This window comes from Chinchilla lanigera, unplaced genomic scaffold, assembly GCF_000276665.1.
Source record: "Chinchilla lanigera isolate Chin_1 unplaced genomic scaffold, ChiLan1.0 scaffold00011, whole genome shotgun sequence".
NCBI lineage: Eukaryota > Metazoa > Chordata > Mammalia > Rodentia > Chinchillidae > Chinchilla > Chinchilla lanigera.
This window is the reverse complement of record NW_004955412.1, coordinates 33,778,486-33,794,147: the sequence shown is the minus strand read 5'-3', so window position 1 is coordinate 33,794,147 and position 15,662 is coordinate 33,778,486. Positions and strand designations below refer to the sequence as shown.

Genomic DNA, 15,662 nt, shown 5'->3' with positions numbered 1-15,662 from the left:
ATATCTCATATCAATGTGCTTGGCTCCAGTTTTTCCTCTTCTTGCCAAGTCTACAAAGAGCATCTCTTTACTCTTCCACTTTAAATGCATCCATCAGCCCACCAATCAATTAGTCTACTAGACACATACAAAGAAACTACTGTCAGGCAATCTATGTACTATTTGTTTATATGCCCTTTAGAACCACACATTTCTTTGTGTTGCTCACCCTTAAAATGCTTACTCAGTCTTTCTTTCTTTCTTTCTTTCTTTCTTTCTTTCTTTCTTTCTTTCTTTCTTTCTCTTGCAGTGTTGGGAATTGAACTCAGGGCTGTGTACATGCCAGCCAAATGTTCTGCCATGGTGCTTTACCCCTGGTAGCCCTTCTTTCATTTAAAGTGTCTCATTTTGCAATAATTTATATTTACAGAAATTACAAATATAGGACAGATTTCCTGCTAATCCTTCTTACCGTATTCCATCACCACAGTACATTTGTCACAAAACATTTTTTATTCTTGATTTGAGATGCTGAAAACCTTAGCACTCATTCTTTTCCCATTCCAGTGTGTCAAAAAGCACAAAGGTTTCAGGGATGAACAGGCATGTGGTACAGCTCAATATAATGTTCAAAGTTCTGTCTCAGTTTATCCAGGAAAACTACTTTTAGGACTGCCTGTCCAGCACCCTTAGTTTGCATTTATTAAGATAAAAATGATAGAGATTCATTCCTGACAGGTCCTTGCCACTTGAGGATGTTAGTCTCACATATCTTAAGCTGGAATCTGGGGAACTCTGCTACATATGGAAGCTGCTAGTAGCCAGGAGCACAGGACATCATGGTCCCTCCTGCCTCTCTTCCACCCAGGCCCTTGTGCCTTTAACCCCACCATGGAGTTACAAGGCTGCCAGGCTGCAGAGCTGATCTCCAGTCTTCTCCTCTGGCCCTGGTGACATGGGCTGATTGAATACACATAGATGTCAGAGCAAATCACCATGCCTGGGAATTGTCAGCCAGTCTGAGGAATAAAATGCACACATTGCTAAAGGGAGGGGGAGGATAGAAAGCAAGATATCTTGAGAAAGAGGGAAGTGTTGGAATTAATTCATAAACGTGTCAGATGGAAATTAGCAGCTGAAGGTTTGCAAAGGGAAAAGAGACAGAGGGGGAGAGAAGAGGGAAGAGACAGACAGATGGAGAGGGGGAGGGAGATGGTGGAAAATAGAGCAGAGATGCTGCTTTGCTTCACAGCCTTGCTTTACTCTCTGACAAAGCTGCCTGTGCTTTTGCAGGGATCCTCTCTTGCCTCCATCTTTTGTTCCCCTATTGACCTCTGCCACCAGCAGTCCCAGCTCCTGGACTCCTCCCAAACGCCCACTTCCACAATGGTTGTACTTTTCACACACATGGGATTCCCAGTGTCTGGAGAAGGAAACTCTCTGCCAAGTGTGACAATCTTCTTGCATGCTCTGGGGAGAAGAGAAAGATAGGGATTTAGAGAAAAAACTTGCCTCTGACATGTGGATCTTGTCTAACCCAGCTGGGCCTTCCGTTTCCACCTGTAGAATTAGGATTATTCTGCAGGTTCCATGAGATTGCCCATGCAAGGCAAGCATCTGAGGATGGGGGTGCTGCATGAGTTCAGTAAGTTGCTCATCACAGTTATTAACTGTTATGGTTCAAGTCTTAAGTGTTCCCCAAAGGCTCATATGCTAAAGAATTTGTTGCCAACTACCATGCTGAGATTGCTAGACCCTTTAGGAGGCCAGGCCTAGTGGGAGGAAGTTAGGTCTTTGGGCCTGTGCCCTTAAGGGAGACATTGGGAACCTAGCTCCTTTTCCTTTCTCTGCTTCCTGGATGCCATCATGCTCACCAAGAAGCAATGGGGCCAGGTAGCTTCAGACTGAAACTTTTAAAACTGTGAGCCCAAATAACCTTTTCTTCTATAAAGTATTTATTTAAAGTATTTTTTTCACAGCGATAAAAGTTAATACATTAACAGTACCAGGAATAAGAGTTGTAGTTTGTAAATTGTCTCTCTGGGTGCCATACTTCAAAGTTCAATCTTTGTGATTAAGATGGAGAGATCCAAGCAGTGTGTTTTCCTCTGTTTCAAAGCCAGGAGGGACACATGTTTCCCCAATTCCATTCCTTAATTGATGATTGGAAGTGTGCCCTATAGCAGTGAGTCTGTTGGAAGATGCTACATTCTGGAACATAACACAGGCAATCACCCAACTTCATTTTGAAAGAAACAATGAAGATTAGCATGTGTGTGATGAGACAGGTATGGCTTCGTGTTTTCCCTCCGCCTGCTGAGTATTGCCAGGGTGCCCCCTGAAATATCTTTTCTTTCCAATTTCCTTGCTACTCCCAGATTCAAGGTGCCACATTTAAATCTGGGCTATGTATTAGGGTCATGTGTAGATTTTGATTTTTTCTAAAGTAAATGTAGGTAAATTGAAGCCCTGTGAATAATTAGGACTCTTAGAGAGCTATTTCTGGAGTCTCTACAGTCTATTTCCTTTTTTACTCTCCATGGCATCTAACCCCTTGCTCTGTGCCTCTTTAGAGCCTCTTCCTCACTTATGAAAGAGAAAAACAAGCTGCACTTTGGAAAAACTCCATTCACTCCAATACATGACCTCTAATTAGGCTTTGGCTTTTGAGAAAGAAATGTTAGGCATTAGCTTATCTATGGAAAAGTATTTGGGAGGAGGTACAAGGGCCTTCTCCTCCATTTGTTTCTACTCTGTCATTCCTAAAGAAATACTTGCTTCAATTCTTCTCAGAATGGCTGCTTCCAAGGGACATTCTGTGTACCACAGTTAATTTTACTAATCATGTCAGGTAATGGTGCCCAGGCATTTGGTTTCCATGATGATATTTTTAAATGAGATAAATGTTTAAACTGGTGACCTTTGAAAAAAGCAGATTATCCTCCATCATGTGACTGGGCCTAACTCATCAGGTGAGGCCTGACCAAAACAGAAAACAGAATTTCTCCAAAACCAGGTCTTAGGGCCCAAACTATGGCATCAGTTTTTCCTGAGTATCAAACCTTCCTGCCCAGGCTTTAGACAGTGAATTGCTAGTATCTATAATCATGTATGCCAGTTACTTAAAATCAATCTCTCTCTCTCTCTTCTCTGTATAGAGATAGATGGAATATATATATATTATATATATAATATATATATAATATATATCACATTCTATATAAATGTGTGTGTGAAATGAGAGACAGAGAGACAGAGGCAAGGACAGAGACAGAGATGGAGAAGACACATCTGCATTTGTTTTCTCTTCCATTTGTGAATACCCCAGGGTATACCCTGAAATATCCCCTTCTCTAACTTCCTCTCTACCTCCAGATTACATTTGTTGGATTTTATTTATCTCAGGCTACAAATATAAACTATCCCATTACTCTGTTCTCTAATGATCCATGAGTGATGATACCACAGGCTCAGCCCCATCCAGCTTCTCTCCCCTGTACCCTTTCAGTTCCTTTCCGTCCTATCCTTGCCTTTCTCTTTGCCATTTTCTTTCTTTCCTTTTCTTCAAGATGTCCTGCCTGGAAAAAGAGGAAACAAGAGTGGTTCCTCTGTCTTCACCCCTTTTCCCCTCCCAATCCTCAAGACTTCATTTTCTGTCATGAGGAATAATGCAGAACCTCACAACTCTTAGTGATTGTTTTCATTTTTCCTAACTTAATCTTTGTAACACTGATTGCATTCAGTTGGCACCAGTGGCTTAGAAAGAGGAGAGAGAAATTTTGGAATTATATACAGAGAAATACTTTCTGTGCTAGGGTAAGTGAGGGGCAGAGCATTAGAGGATGAAGAGGTTGTTCTGCCACAGATCTGAGATGTTGGTGTCTCATGTAAGGGTGATGGTGATGTTCACAGCAGGTAGGACTTTAGTGGTGCCCAGTCCCATGTACCTCAAACAATTTGGCCAAAACCTACAATAGCAACACTATATGAAGTGTGACCAGAGCTCAAGTATGTGCAGCAGAGCTTGAGAGCATATGCAAAGGTTGGGCTATGTAAAGAAATCATACTTTAGGAGAAGCCTGCTCCTAATGCCAAGTTACCATACAGCACAATGATTATGTAAATCATGAGCTCTGTTTCCATGAATCTGGCTGTGTTTTATTGACTAAAATCCTCATCTCTGAAGCCCATCTTCATTGTTTGTTAGCCATGTGGTATGGCCACCTGCTTTCCCACCATGATTAACTTCTCACAATATAAATAATGGTGCGTTCCAACATAGTTGTAAACGGGTGTAGGGATTTTAAAGTGATACAAATTGAACTACTCTAATTCCTGTTCTTTACCTCCAGCTAAATTGCTATCAATAAAACTTCGTCCAGTGTCCAAATGAGGACAGATATCTTTGATTTTTGAATATTTAGCATGTGAATGTGGAATAGCTAAAATGTCTTGAGATTGCTGCAGGATATGTTACAAGTACAAAATCATCATTTTTTTTATCATTAATTGAATAAATATTTGTTGAAAACTTACTGTCAACCAGTGTAATAGCTTGTGTGTAGATGTCCCTGCCAAAGCCTCATCTGGTCATAGGTGGGCTTTTTCAGAAGTGGTTGGATCTAGAGTGTGTGATGCTGCAATTGATTCATGGTGCAATGCTAGGCTCAAGGGTACTAGGATTAAAGACGTGATTGCTCCCCACCCTAAGTAGTCTGGTTAAAATAAGGGGGATAGAAAGAGCTGTTTCATCGCTTGTTTCTTTGCTACCTTCTGCCTGCCGTGAACTGTTTCTCCTCTGCAGTGCCTATCTGCCATGCCTCCCTGTCTTGGAGCCAATTGATTATGGACTGAATCCACTATGAACTGTGAGCTAAATAAAACTTTCCTCCTTTAATTTTGGGTGTTGTGTGTTTTGTCTCATCAGAGAGAGAAGTAACTAAGACAACCAAGAATTGTTCTGGGTGTTGGTCATATAGCAATAAACCTTGAGGAAAACAGGGAAGTTTTAGCATTTTCTACCTTGAAGAATTGAATAGAAACAATCTTTTTTCTCTATGCATTGGTTTCTTTTTTTTTTTTTTTAGTTTTTTTTCCGGTACCGGGAATCGAACTCATGACCTTGTGCTTGCCAGGCAGGCGCTGTGCTGCTGAGCTATATTCCCAGCCCTCTCCTTGGAATCTTTTGAGAGTTCACCTTTTGTACAACCTTGAAAAGTTGACATTGCCCAGAATTCACGCTTAGCACCTGGTTTCTTCTCACCCTGTTGCTCTTACTGAGTGACTTCAGTAGTGCCCTGGGAGTCAGCTCCCATGTATTCGTGGATGAGCCCAAGATCTCTAGCTGTAAACAGTATCTTTTTCTCAAGCTCACAACCTAAGCATCCAAATACACCTGAAATGGTTCCACTTAGCTTTTTCACCAGCACCCAAGTACATTTAACACCCTGTTCTCCACTCAAAATCAGCTATCCTTAGTGTATCTCCATGAAGAGCGGCCTCATCCACTCAGGTGCCAAAGTCAGAAGTCAAGTGGCAGCCTACATCTCTGTCTTCTAAAATGAACTTAGGAATCACTTCCTTTGAGCAGCTTTCAAGAACCTTCATTTAGTTTAGATGGCCTGATTTTGAGATCCTTTACATCTTCTATATGTCTTTTGTTTTACTTTATTTTAGACAAGGCCTTGTTAAATTGCCCAACCTGATTCTGAATTTGTGATCCTCCTGCCTCAGTCTCCCAAATAGCTGGTATTTCAAGCATGCATTACTAACTGGCTTGTTCATATTTTTAATTTAAATCTTATTTTACCACGTTATGATGCCTTATTTAGTTTTTCTTTAAGAATAAATTCTTTGAGGATAAATAACATATCATGTTCTTTGTATCTTTAAGCCCAGTGAAGTGCCTAGGTGTTTGAAAAATATTGGTTAAATAAGAATGATTGAATTAATTAACCAGTCAACAAAATAAAAGAATAACTTTTTACAACACTTGGAGACTGAGATAAGACTGGAAGTAACATCATACAATATAAAACACATGTTCAAGTGTCTCCCTGGGATCTGGAGAGAATTCTGCCAAAAGATTCATTTTGGCAGAAAGGGAATAGAGCTCAGGGAAGCCACAGAATACCTGTGCACTAAGCACTCGCTATGTGTCAAGCTTCCTGCAAGGGTCTTACATGCAAATCGTTCAATTATTTAAAGAAAAAAAAATGACATTGTTTTGGGCTCAGAGAAGACCAGACAATGGCCCCCAGCTCCTTGTTGGAAGGTCCAGATGTAGGGCCAGGTAGATCGCCCCCTGCTGGACCTTCTCTTCTCCACATTCTGGGTTCCTGGGAAGGAACAAGCGATTTTTTTACCTGTTGTGATCTATTGAAGACTGAGAACAGAGAGGGCTAAGATTGTGACAGTACTATCATACATCTCAAATACACACTTTATGTCTTGTAAGTCTCACTATAATGTTTTATATTAGTTGATTCGTAGAACTATATGAGGTGTGACTATCCAGTAATGAGGCTGATTTTATTGTAAGGCTTGTGGAAATGGGTGCCCTTATGGGAGCCCCAGTCTTTCCAGAGGGAGATGTTTTAATGCAGATGATGCTTTGTGGTTCCCCTCCGTTGAGGTGTTGGGAGCTGGGGAGGGCAAGAGAAGAAAATCAGGAGAATTCCGTAGCTGGGAGTGGTGGGGCCTCTGCTGTCTGATGCTCCAAACGTGATGGTTAATTTCAAATGTCACTTTGACTGGATTAAGGAATAATTAGAAACCTAGTAAAGCATTATTTTGAGTGTGTCTTTGAGGTGTCTCTAGAGGAGATTGGTGTGAGACAGCAGGCTGTTGGTTCAAGTGTGGAAAACCTGCCCTCAGGGTGGGCAGGCAACATGCAAAGTGTTGGGGTCTCCTAAACAAAAGCAGGGAAGGAGAATGTTTTGTCTGTCTCCTGGAGCTGAGATACACTCATCTCCTCCAGGCTTTTGATCTTTGGAATCCAGGACTTACATCAACAACGCTCTAGGTTCTCAGGCCTTCAGACCTAGACTTCATCTTTGGCTTACCCAGTACTGAGAACTTGGGACTTGAAACCAGCCATGTTACCCACATCAAGGGTCTCCAGCTTGTAGACAGAATATCATGGAACCTCCAAGCTTATATGCCAATTGTCCTACTAAATCCTCATTCATATTTGTGTCTATTAATCCAAGTGTTTATGTATTTGTCTCTTTCCTACCTCTCCACCCATCTATCTTATTGATTCTGCACCGTTGGAGAAAACTGACTAATACACTTACTTTCCAGGGACTGTGGAGTACAGATGTCAGATTTCTCATGCTACAAATATTTACTAAGTACCTAACTCTGTACCCAGCTCTAGATAGTAAAGGAGTCAAAATGAACAAACACTCTGCAGTGAGAGACCCTGCCATGGTAACAGGAGAGAGCAGGTTATGTGACTGCAATGACATGGAAATGGGGAAAGACAGAAAAGAGTATCGATAAGAGGCTGATGTCATAGCAACTGGATTCTACAGCTAGCAGTGCATTCATTGTTCTCTGAGTCTTATACTACCTCACAGGTACTTTTTACGATGCAGAACTTGTGTGTCTTCCATTTTTGTGTTGAATTGTTTAAGATATTTTAACTGTCAGTTTTGTTTTTGTTTGTTCATTGGTAATTTTTGCTGTTTCATTTTAAGTTTGGTCTTATCAGTTTATAATTTTGGCATTAAATGTAGAGAAGGGGAATGGAGCACTATCATGCCAGGTTCCATGACAAAAGCTTACTTGTGTGCTATCATGCCCAGTGTAATCCTGAGAAGTTCTTGTTAACCCTGCTTCCAGGTGAGGAGACAGATCAGAGGATAAGTACTTCTCCAAGATCACAGTGCTTATTATACTGGGCAGTGCTAGGATGCAAAGCCATGCACTTTAATTTATGCTCAGTGTTGGTTCTTCTCTACTAGTGCAGGTAGATGCATCCTCTACTGGAAAGGATGCGACCTGGTCTGTGATGAAGGAGAACAGAATAGGATTCCACTGACCTAAGTTCTGACCTCAGGTTCATAGGTGACTAGGAAAACCATTTAATTATATTGTATTTGCCTCATGTTAGAAGGTGTAAGCAGAGAATGGGCGGTTTCTCATCAATGTCTTGCATTGTTTATGTGGAGAGCTGTTAGATGAGGATTGCTCTGGGTTTTGTAAGAGATAGTACTTGCATCTCATCCACAGCATTATGTTTTGGCAAATGATTCCAGTTCTTGCGACATCGTTAGCCTGAAACACCTAGCATTCTTATGACTGGGTTCTCTAACAATAACTCTCTGGTTTACCACAGTTTCACATCTTGAGGCCCCAAGCAGCACCTTCATCAGTCTCAGCCACCATGCCTTCTCTGTCGCCCTGTTCTGTGGGTCCACACTGATTTGGTGGGTTTCTGTAACATAAATATGCATCAAGTACAAGCTCCTTATTTCGTGTTTCTTCTTATTGCACACCCAGAGCAGCTGGATACAATTTTCTCTCAGATAAACACAAGCTGTAAGTTTTCCTTATTTATGAATAACACACAGTTGGAAATTGCTTTTACTACTGGATACAAATTTTATTAGATAAAATAAAATATCAGATATTTCTGTGGGCTCCTGAATTTTCCAATAGCCATCCTTGACAAGACAGTGCCTCCAATATAAAATGGACACTTAGTAGTAACCACACACACCTTTTCATCCTTTGGTGACTTCTAATTCTAAAATAGGTTCGTCCTTAAAGTCAGAGAAAGACCTGCCCTGCTGCTAGTTCACACACACACACACACACACACACACACACACACACATACATATACACACACTTCTAATACCTTGGAAGTCTTTCTGTCTTGACCTTTACAGCATACATGTCCACAGAGACACTTTAGAGAAGAAAGCTGTGACGATAGGAATTGGGCTTCTTTCCCTATATAAGAAGAACTTGCATCTATTCAGTGCTTACTGAGTACCAGACAGGGTGCTGTTACTTTACATGCAGTATTTAATGTAACTCTGCTATGGACTGCACTGGGCATCCATCCCCCCAATTTACCTGTGGAAATGCTAACCAGCAATACAACTCTATGGGAAGAAAGGGCTTTTGGAAGATGCTTAAGGCTAAGTGAGGTTATAAAGATTGGGTTGGGGATAATTCTACAGAACTGGCAGCCTTGACAGAAGGGAAAGAGTGTTGTCTGCCTACCACGTGAGCCCCCAGCCTGCCTCAGCTATCTCAAGCCAGGAAGTGGGCCTTCCTTGGGATGTGTTCAAGTTAAGATCCTGATCACTTGCTTCCAGTCTGCAGAACTGTAAGAAATAAATTCCTCCTGTTTAAGTCTCCCAGGCTACAGCATTCTGTGGCAGCAGCTTGAGCCGGCCTGGACAAGATTTCTTGAACACTGTATAACTCCCAACTCTCATTTCCTCCATTTACAGACATGGCAGCCAAAGGTGAGTGTGCTCGAGGAACACACATATGGTCCCACAGGGAGGGAAGTGTTAAGGTGGGCGTCAGGCTGGCGTCTCCCCCAGGCCCCTTTAAATACGGGCTTTCTTTCCCTAGATCAGGGCAGTTACAAAAGACCAGTCATGAAACCAGGTCCCTTGACTCACACTGAAGATAAGCAAGCAACATTTCCTTGTTTTCTTAAAAACATAACTTTGTGCTTTGATCCCCAAGCAATATTAGAATCTAGTCTCTAAAGATGAGATATGACTGAACAGGCCAGAGACATTATGAGACACGACTTCAACAGAGTGGAGGAGCTCACTGCTGGCATGGTAGGATGAAGAAGCATATTTCTAAACTACAGACAAACAGCGGAGCATCCAGATCCTGAGGACAGTGTGTCCCTGTGATAAATCCACAGGGCAGAGTCTTAACACCTTTTAAAAACTCATAAATGAGAAGTCAGGTTTTAGGTGAGAAAGAGGTGTTGTCTTTAGTCCCGTGTGGTCAGCTTCCGTCTCCTGTCTCCCTCTGCCAGCCTGACATCTGCATCGGGCTGTCTCATGAAGCCCAGAGACGCACAGTTTAATTAGAACTCTTCATTCCCTCCTGCCCCTTTAAATTAACTCCTTAGGGATCTGTCCTGCTAAAGAAAGCTGGGCTTCCCAGTTACTCAAATCATCCTCATCCCTTTCTTTATCACAACACCCAGTGCTCAGGGGTCCTCACCAGCACCTGTGCCCCTTTCCTCTCCATTTTTCTTTCTTCCATCACCCTGGCCTGTTCTACTTCTGAAACTCCCTGCTTCCACTCTGTAGCCCTGAGATCCATTCTCTAGGCCACAAAGTAATTTGCAAAATTTGTCTATCAGATCTGGCACTTGCTGAAAATTTTCCAAAGTATTCTGCACTTAGAATTGAATTCTCAGCCTCCGTGGGGGCAAGGGTCAGTGTGAACATGCCCTCTGCTGCCCCTTGTCCTAGCCAGGCTCCTCTGACATTTGCCCCCCACCCCCTAGAAATCACCCACTGCCTCCAGCCTTTCCTTGGTTGGGCCCTTTGGCCAGTCTGCTCACACCCAGATGTAACTTTGTCCAAGGTTTCCTGTCACTACTAAGCTTATCCTTTTTTTCTGTTCCATCAAATCACATCAAATGCTGTGGTTGTTTTTTTCTTTTTAACTTACAACACATGCCCAATCTAAATATTTGTATTTGCTACTGCTTTCTTATCTGCATTTTCCCACCTCAGTACTTCTCACAGACCCTTGCAGAAAAGCAAATGAGAATGCTGATTTTCCCACGGACCTCATCTTCATTGCTTCCCTAGAACAGTGCCTACCATAAACTAGGAATGTAATGTGTACTTACTGAATTAGTGACTGAATTAATGCATGAGGAAATGAAAACAATGGTAAAAGAGTATCTTCACCATTCTTTGCTTGTTGCGAGTTTCCCCTTCTGGGTGAGGGTGATTTGTTAAGGAACGTGAACACTTCCTGCCACACCCCAGGTCAGAGAGTGTGTATCACCCACAGACCTGGTTAGAACCATCCATGCAGGTGCACCAGGTGCTTATGACCTGCTGTTGTCAGCAGTCAGCTCTGGGAGGCAGGACAACTGTTTAGGTTTTGAACAGAAGCTCCCTTCTGAGGACTGTCTTCTGTTGGTCTTCTCTGTGATTGTCCTCTGTGCATACCTTTGCTGTGAGTGTACCTTTGCTCAATTGCCTCTCCCAGAACACAACACGTGTGGTTCTATCACCAGCCACAATCTACATGTAAGTGGGAATGTTAGGGGCATGTATTTGTCTCATTTAAGCCAGGTTAGCTAAATGTTATTAGACTGCATAAATACTTTTCCCTGGTGGAGTCTTTTTACCCAGCTCCTCTGGGCCATTCTATCTTCTCTATACTACGGATACTACCTTCCAGCTCTGGCTACAGCCACCAGAATTCTGACCTAGGAGTCCCCAGGCTTCTGTACAGCTGTCCTTCTGCCTTCTCTCCTCCTCTTTGTCTCCTGCCTACCTGAGAAAATCACCTTTGGCAAGGATCCTGATTCTCAGGTCTTCACGATTATTTATCTCCAGCTAGCTGGTGGTTGCTTCATTTTCTGAGTACTACAGCCTGCGATCTGCATTCAACTTTGCCTTTTCTGCTACAGATTTATCATTGTAACAAGACTCCCACTGATGACCTGAAGTTCCAGTTTGTACAGAAGACATTTCTATCCTTTTATTCACAACTTTTTTCATGGTACAAATTGTTATCAATAAAACTACTGGCTATGCTATATAACCATACTGAATGATTTTGAAGTTTTCCAACCTGCCAAGTCCTTTGGTGATATGTTGCATACATTACCACATTAATTCCTCCAATATTAATTATTTTTGAAATTATTTTTTGCACTTTATGATGCTTTCATATTGTAGGACTTGCTAATCCCAGAGAAGCTGTCCCTTCTAGGACCACCCTATTCACAGTGAGAGTAAACAACTTTCCTGTGAGCACGCCTTTCACACTGCAAACGGTCGGGCATGGTGGTGCATGCCTGTAATCCCAGCACTCAGAAGGCTGGGCAAGAGGATCACTGTGAGCTTGAGGCCAGCCTGGGCAACGTGCTGAACTCAAGGCCAGCCTGAACTACATAGTGAGACCCTGTCTCAAAAAACAAAAACAAAACAAAACAAAACAACCCAAGAAAGCAAAACCAAATTGCAAACCAATCAATCCAAACCCATGATCTGCAAACACTCCCTATATCTAATTCTTACACTCAAAGCAATATTTTTCTTACGCTGCTATTGTTTGGATTTGAAATATCATAACTTGTATGTGAAAAGATTGGTTGCCAGTTGACAGACTTTTGGGGGAAGGGACTGGATCACGAGGGCTTTAACTTCACCAAGTAGATTGATCCATTGGTGAGATCCTAATTTGATGAGATCCTATCGGGAGGTGAAGGAGACAGGAGGTGGGGCCGGTTGAAACAGCAGGTCATGGAAGCCTGGCCTTGGAACCGTACCTAGTGTCTGGCTGTTTCCTCTCTGGCTTTCTCATGTTCCCTCTGCTTTCTGCCTGCCTACTATGATGTTTTTACCTTGGCACGGGCCTCAAAGCACTGGAGCCAGCCAACCCTAGATTGAAACCTCTGACTCCTTTTGCCAAAATAAATCTTTCTTTCAAGACGTTCTTCCCTGGCTGGGGATTTAGCTCAGCGGCACAGCGCATGCCTGGCAAGCACAAGGCCGTGAGTTCGATTCCCGGTACCGGGAAAAAAAGAAAAAAAAAAAAAGATGTTCTTCTCAGGTCTTTTGTCACACAGTGAAAAGATGACAAAAACACAGTAAGCCACTCCACACTCAGGCTGAGGCTAACTAGAGATCACCTTGATAGCCCAGAGCCTACCAAGAACATTTAAATCAGACTATCTTAAAGTGGATGAAATTGGTCTACGCTTCCTTGCCTGGTCCTTGCCATGGGATACACTATAACATCTCTGCTGTGTGCTTTCTCCTTGTTCCTTCTGCCTCCTGACGGATGACACGGCACAAGAGGAGCACCCATCCTCCTGGGAACTCTGTGTCAAGAGTCTGTGTGTCTATCACCTCACTATTCCAAGGCAAAATTCAGGGTCTATAGTAAGAAACTCCAGTCCTTGTAAGACAAGTAAGATGGGAATTTCCAGGTACTAATTATGCACTAAGGAGATGCAGAGTCAGTATCTGAACAGACATTTAACTTGAGAACTAGTTCTCTTGGTCACTGTTAATCTGTTTTATATATGTGACTTCATGTGTCCAAGAAGGCCTAATTAGGGGCCACCTCTCATAATACTTAGACAAAGCAGTTCATCGAAAATTAGTTCATCCTATTTACTGTGAACCTCAATTCTTTTTCTAATTTCAACTTGGTTTAGTTTTATATTCCAGAAATGGACAATCTAGCCGATGACAGTGCCTCACAGATGATCACAGTCACCTCAAAATTGCACACTAATGAGGAGTAACGTACAGATCAGATCTTTCAGTTCTTTCTCTGATTTGCTAGTCCTTGAATTCAGAGTATTCAGTCTCAGATAACAGGAAAGAACAGGCACAGGCCTGTCCTTTAGGTATCTGGATGCCTTTAGTTGGAGGAAGATAGCCTGGCAAAAAATGAGATGCTCAGTTTATTCCATCTCAAGCACAGAACCTGTACTATCGGGAAAGCTTAGTCCTCCCTTCAGCCTATCTCTGCCTCCTTCCTCCCTGGCCTCAGCCATGCTTTTCTTGTCTAGAATCTCAGGGGTTCTTTTCCTTTCTTTAGTCCTCCAATAATTCTTCCCATCACCAGCCACCTTTCATGTGCTGACAGAGCAGCCGCCCCCCTCCTCTCTGAGAAGGAACAGGACACATAGGGGAAGGGGCAGGGGAAGGGGTAGCACTCCGCCCCAAAACTGAGCAGCAGAAATGCCCGACCTGTGCTGCCCCCTGAGCAGACTGCACTTCTGCCACCCGCTCGTGTTCGAGATATGCACTCTGCAGCTGAAGAAAATCCCAGAGATGGTCTCAGGCTTTCAGCTTTACATAAGTTAAAGCACAAAAGGGAGCTTTTCTGGTTGTTGATACTGGACCAGGTCATCACAGGGCAGAGACGCTTATGCACAATGTGAATATAGAAAATTGAGGTGCACTCAATATATGCCACTGAATACTGTTGAGTGAGCCTCAAATTGGTGTTTTCCTCTTTTTTTTGGAGAAGTGGTCTTGCTATGTAGTCCAAGCTGGTCTTAAAGTTGCAGTCTTCCTGCCTCAGCCTCCTGAGTGCCGGGATTACAGGTGTGCACTGCCATGCCTGGCTTACCCTCAGATTCTGAGTGGAGCTACTAGGGAAACCCTCAGCCTATCTGCATGCTTGTGTCCTTCCTTGCAACCTGGGAACTCAGGGATGACTGCTGTGCTGCAGTCCTGCCTAAATTCTGCCTTTCTCTGGAAAGGATCTAATCTAATATGTGCCTTCCCTAGAGCTGATACAGCTAGTGGTAAGTATGCTCTTTTTCTAAGATGCTCTAATTAACATTTTTAAGCCATATTTATTTATTTATTTATTTATTTATTTATTTATTTATTTATTCCCGGGGTGCTGGTGCGGGGCGCTGTGCCCACCTTAACCCCCACTTTACAGTGGGGGCTGGGTCAGTATGTGTTTGTGCTCAGTCCTGAACCGAGAGCAGGTAGTACCTCTTAGTATCCGTCGGCACAAAAGTAATAAACGCTAAGAGCTTAATGCTTATTTTTGAATTACATTTCATTCTGTCAATTGTGCAGAGCCCAGTCTAATTTAACAAAAGGGTCTGAGAAAGAATACAGTCGAGCAGATGCACATAGCAACCATTAAATTAGGATACAAGGATGAGAGCCACGCAGTGAGAGATGCTTTCTGCCAGGCGGAGCAGGAACAAGAATAACGAGGGGTCCAAGGAAAGCTCCAAGAGACCGGCCTGGAAGAACACACATCCCATCCCTGGGTAGCGCGGTTATGGTGCTCTTCCTGTGATCACAAAGCCATAGACAGATTTTATGAAGATCAGTCTACCACTTTTTAGCATCTCCATGTGTTTTTCCCAGCTTTTGCTCTTTATTACAATAAGATGCATGAATAACGAGGGCTGTTTTGCATGTTGTTCCATAAGAAGAAATTCAGATTTGTCAGTCCCGGGAGTGGGGCGGGGGCAAGGGTCTTAGAGGTCAGGAGAGCAGAAGGGCATGCTGTCTTCCCGCGCAGGTCCACGGGACCTCAGCCACCCAGGCGCGGAGCCCAGGCTGGTTCTGCTGCCTGGGGTGGGATCGCAGTTCGCTCCTCCGGGCGGGGTTTGGCAACTTCTGCGGCGGCAAGGGAGCGGGAAGGTGCCAGTGTCAGTTTTCCATTTGCTGCTTCTCCCAGCACCCCCTCCCTCTTGCCCTCCCTCCAGCTCCCCACCCCCATCTCGGTAACGGGAGCCTCTGAGTGGGGCGCAACACTCTGGGCTTGCCTGGGTATCGGGGAGCGTGGAGCCCGGTGCGGTTCCTGGACCAGCCGCGCAGAATCCCAGCCCTGGAGCGCTTTCATCCCGGGGCCCGGCGCGGCGGGGGTTAAGGTGGGCGCAGCGCCCCGCGCCCGCACCCGGGGTAGAGCTCGCAGTCCGCGCCGCCCGCCCGCGCGCTCCAGTCGGC

General features: G+C 43.6%; 1 protein-coding gene across 1 annotated transcript in view; it reads left to right on the top strand.

Annotated features, from left to right (window-relative positions):
• Opcml (opioid binding protein/cell adhesion molecule-like) overlaps window positions 1-15,662 on the top strand; it is a 1,129,591-nt gene that overhangs the window by 591,456 nt on the left and 522,473 nt on the right. The gene's annotated exons all lie outside the window — the stretch shown is intronic.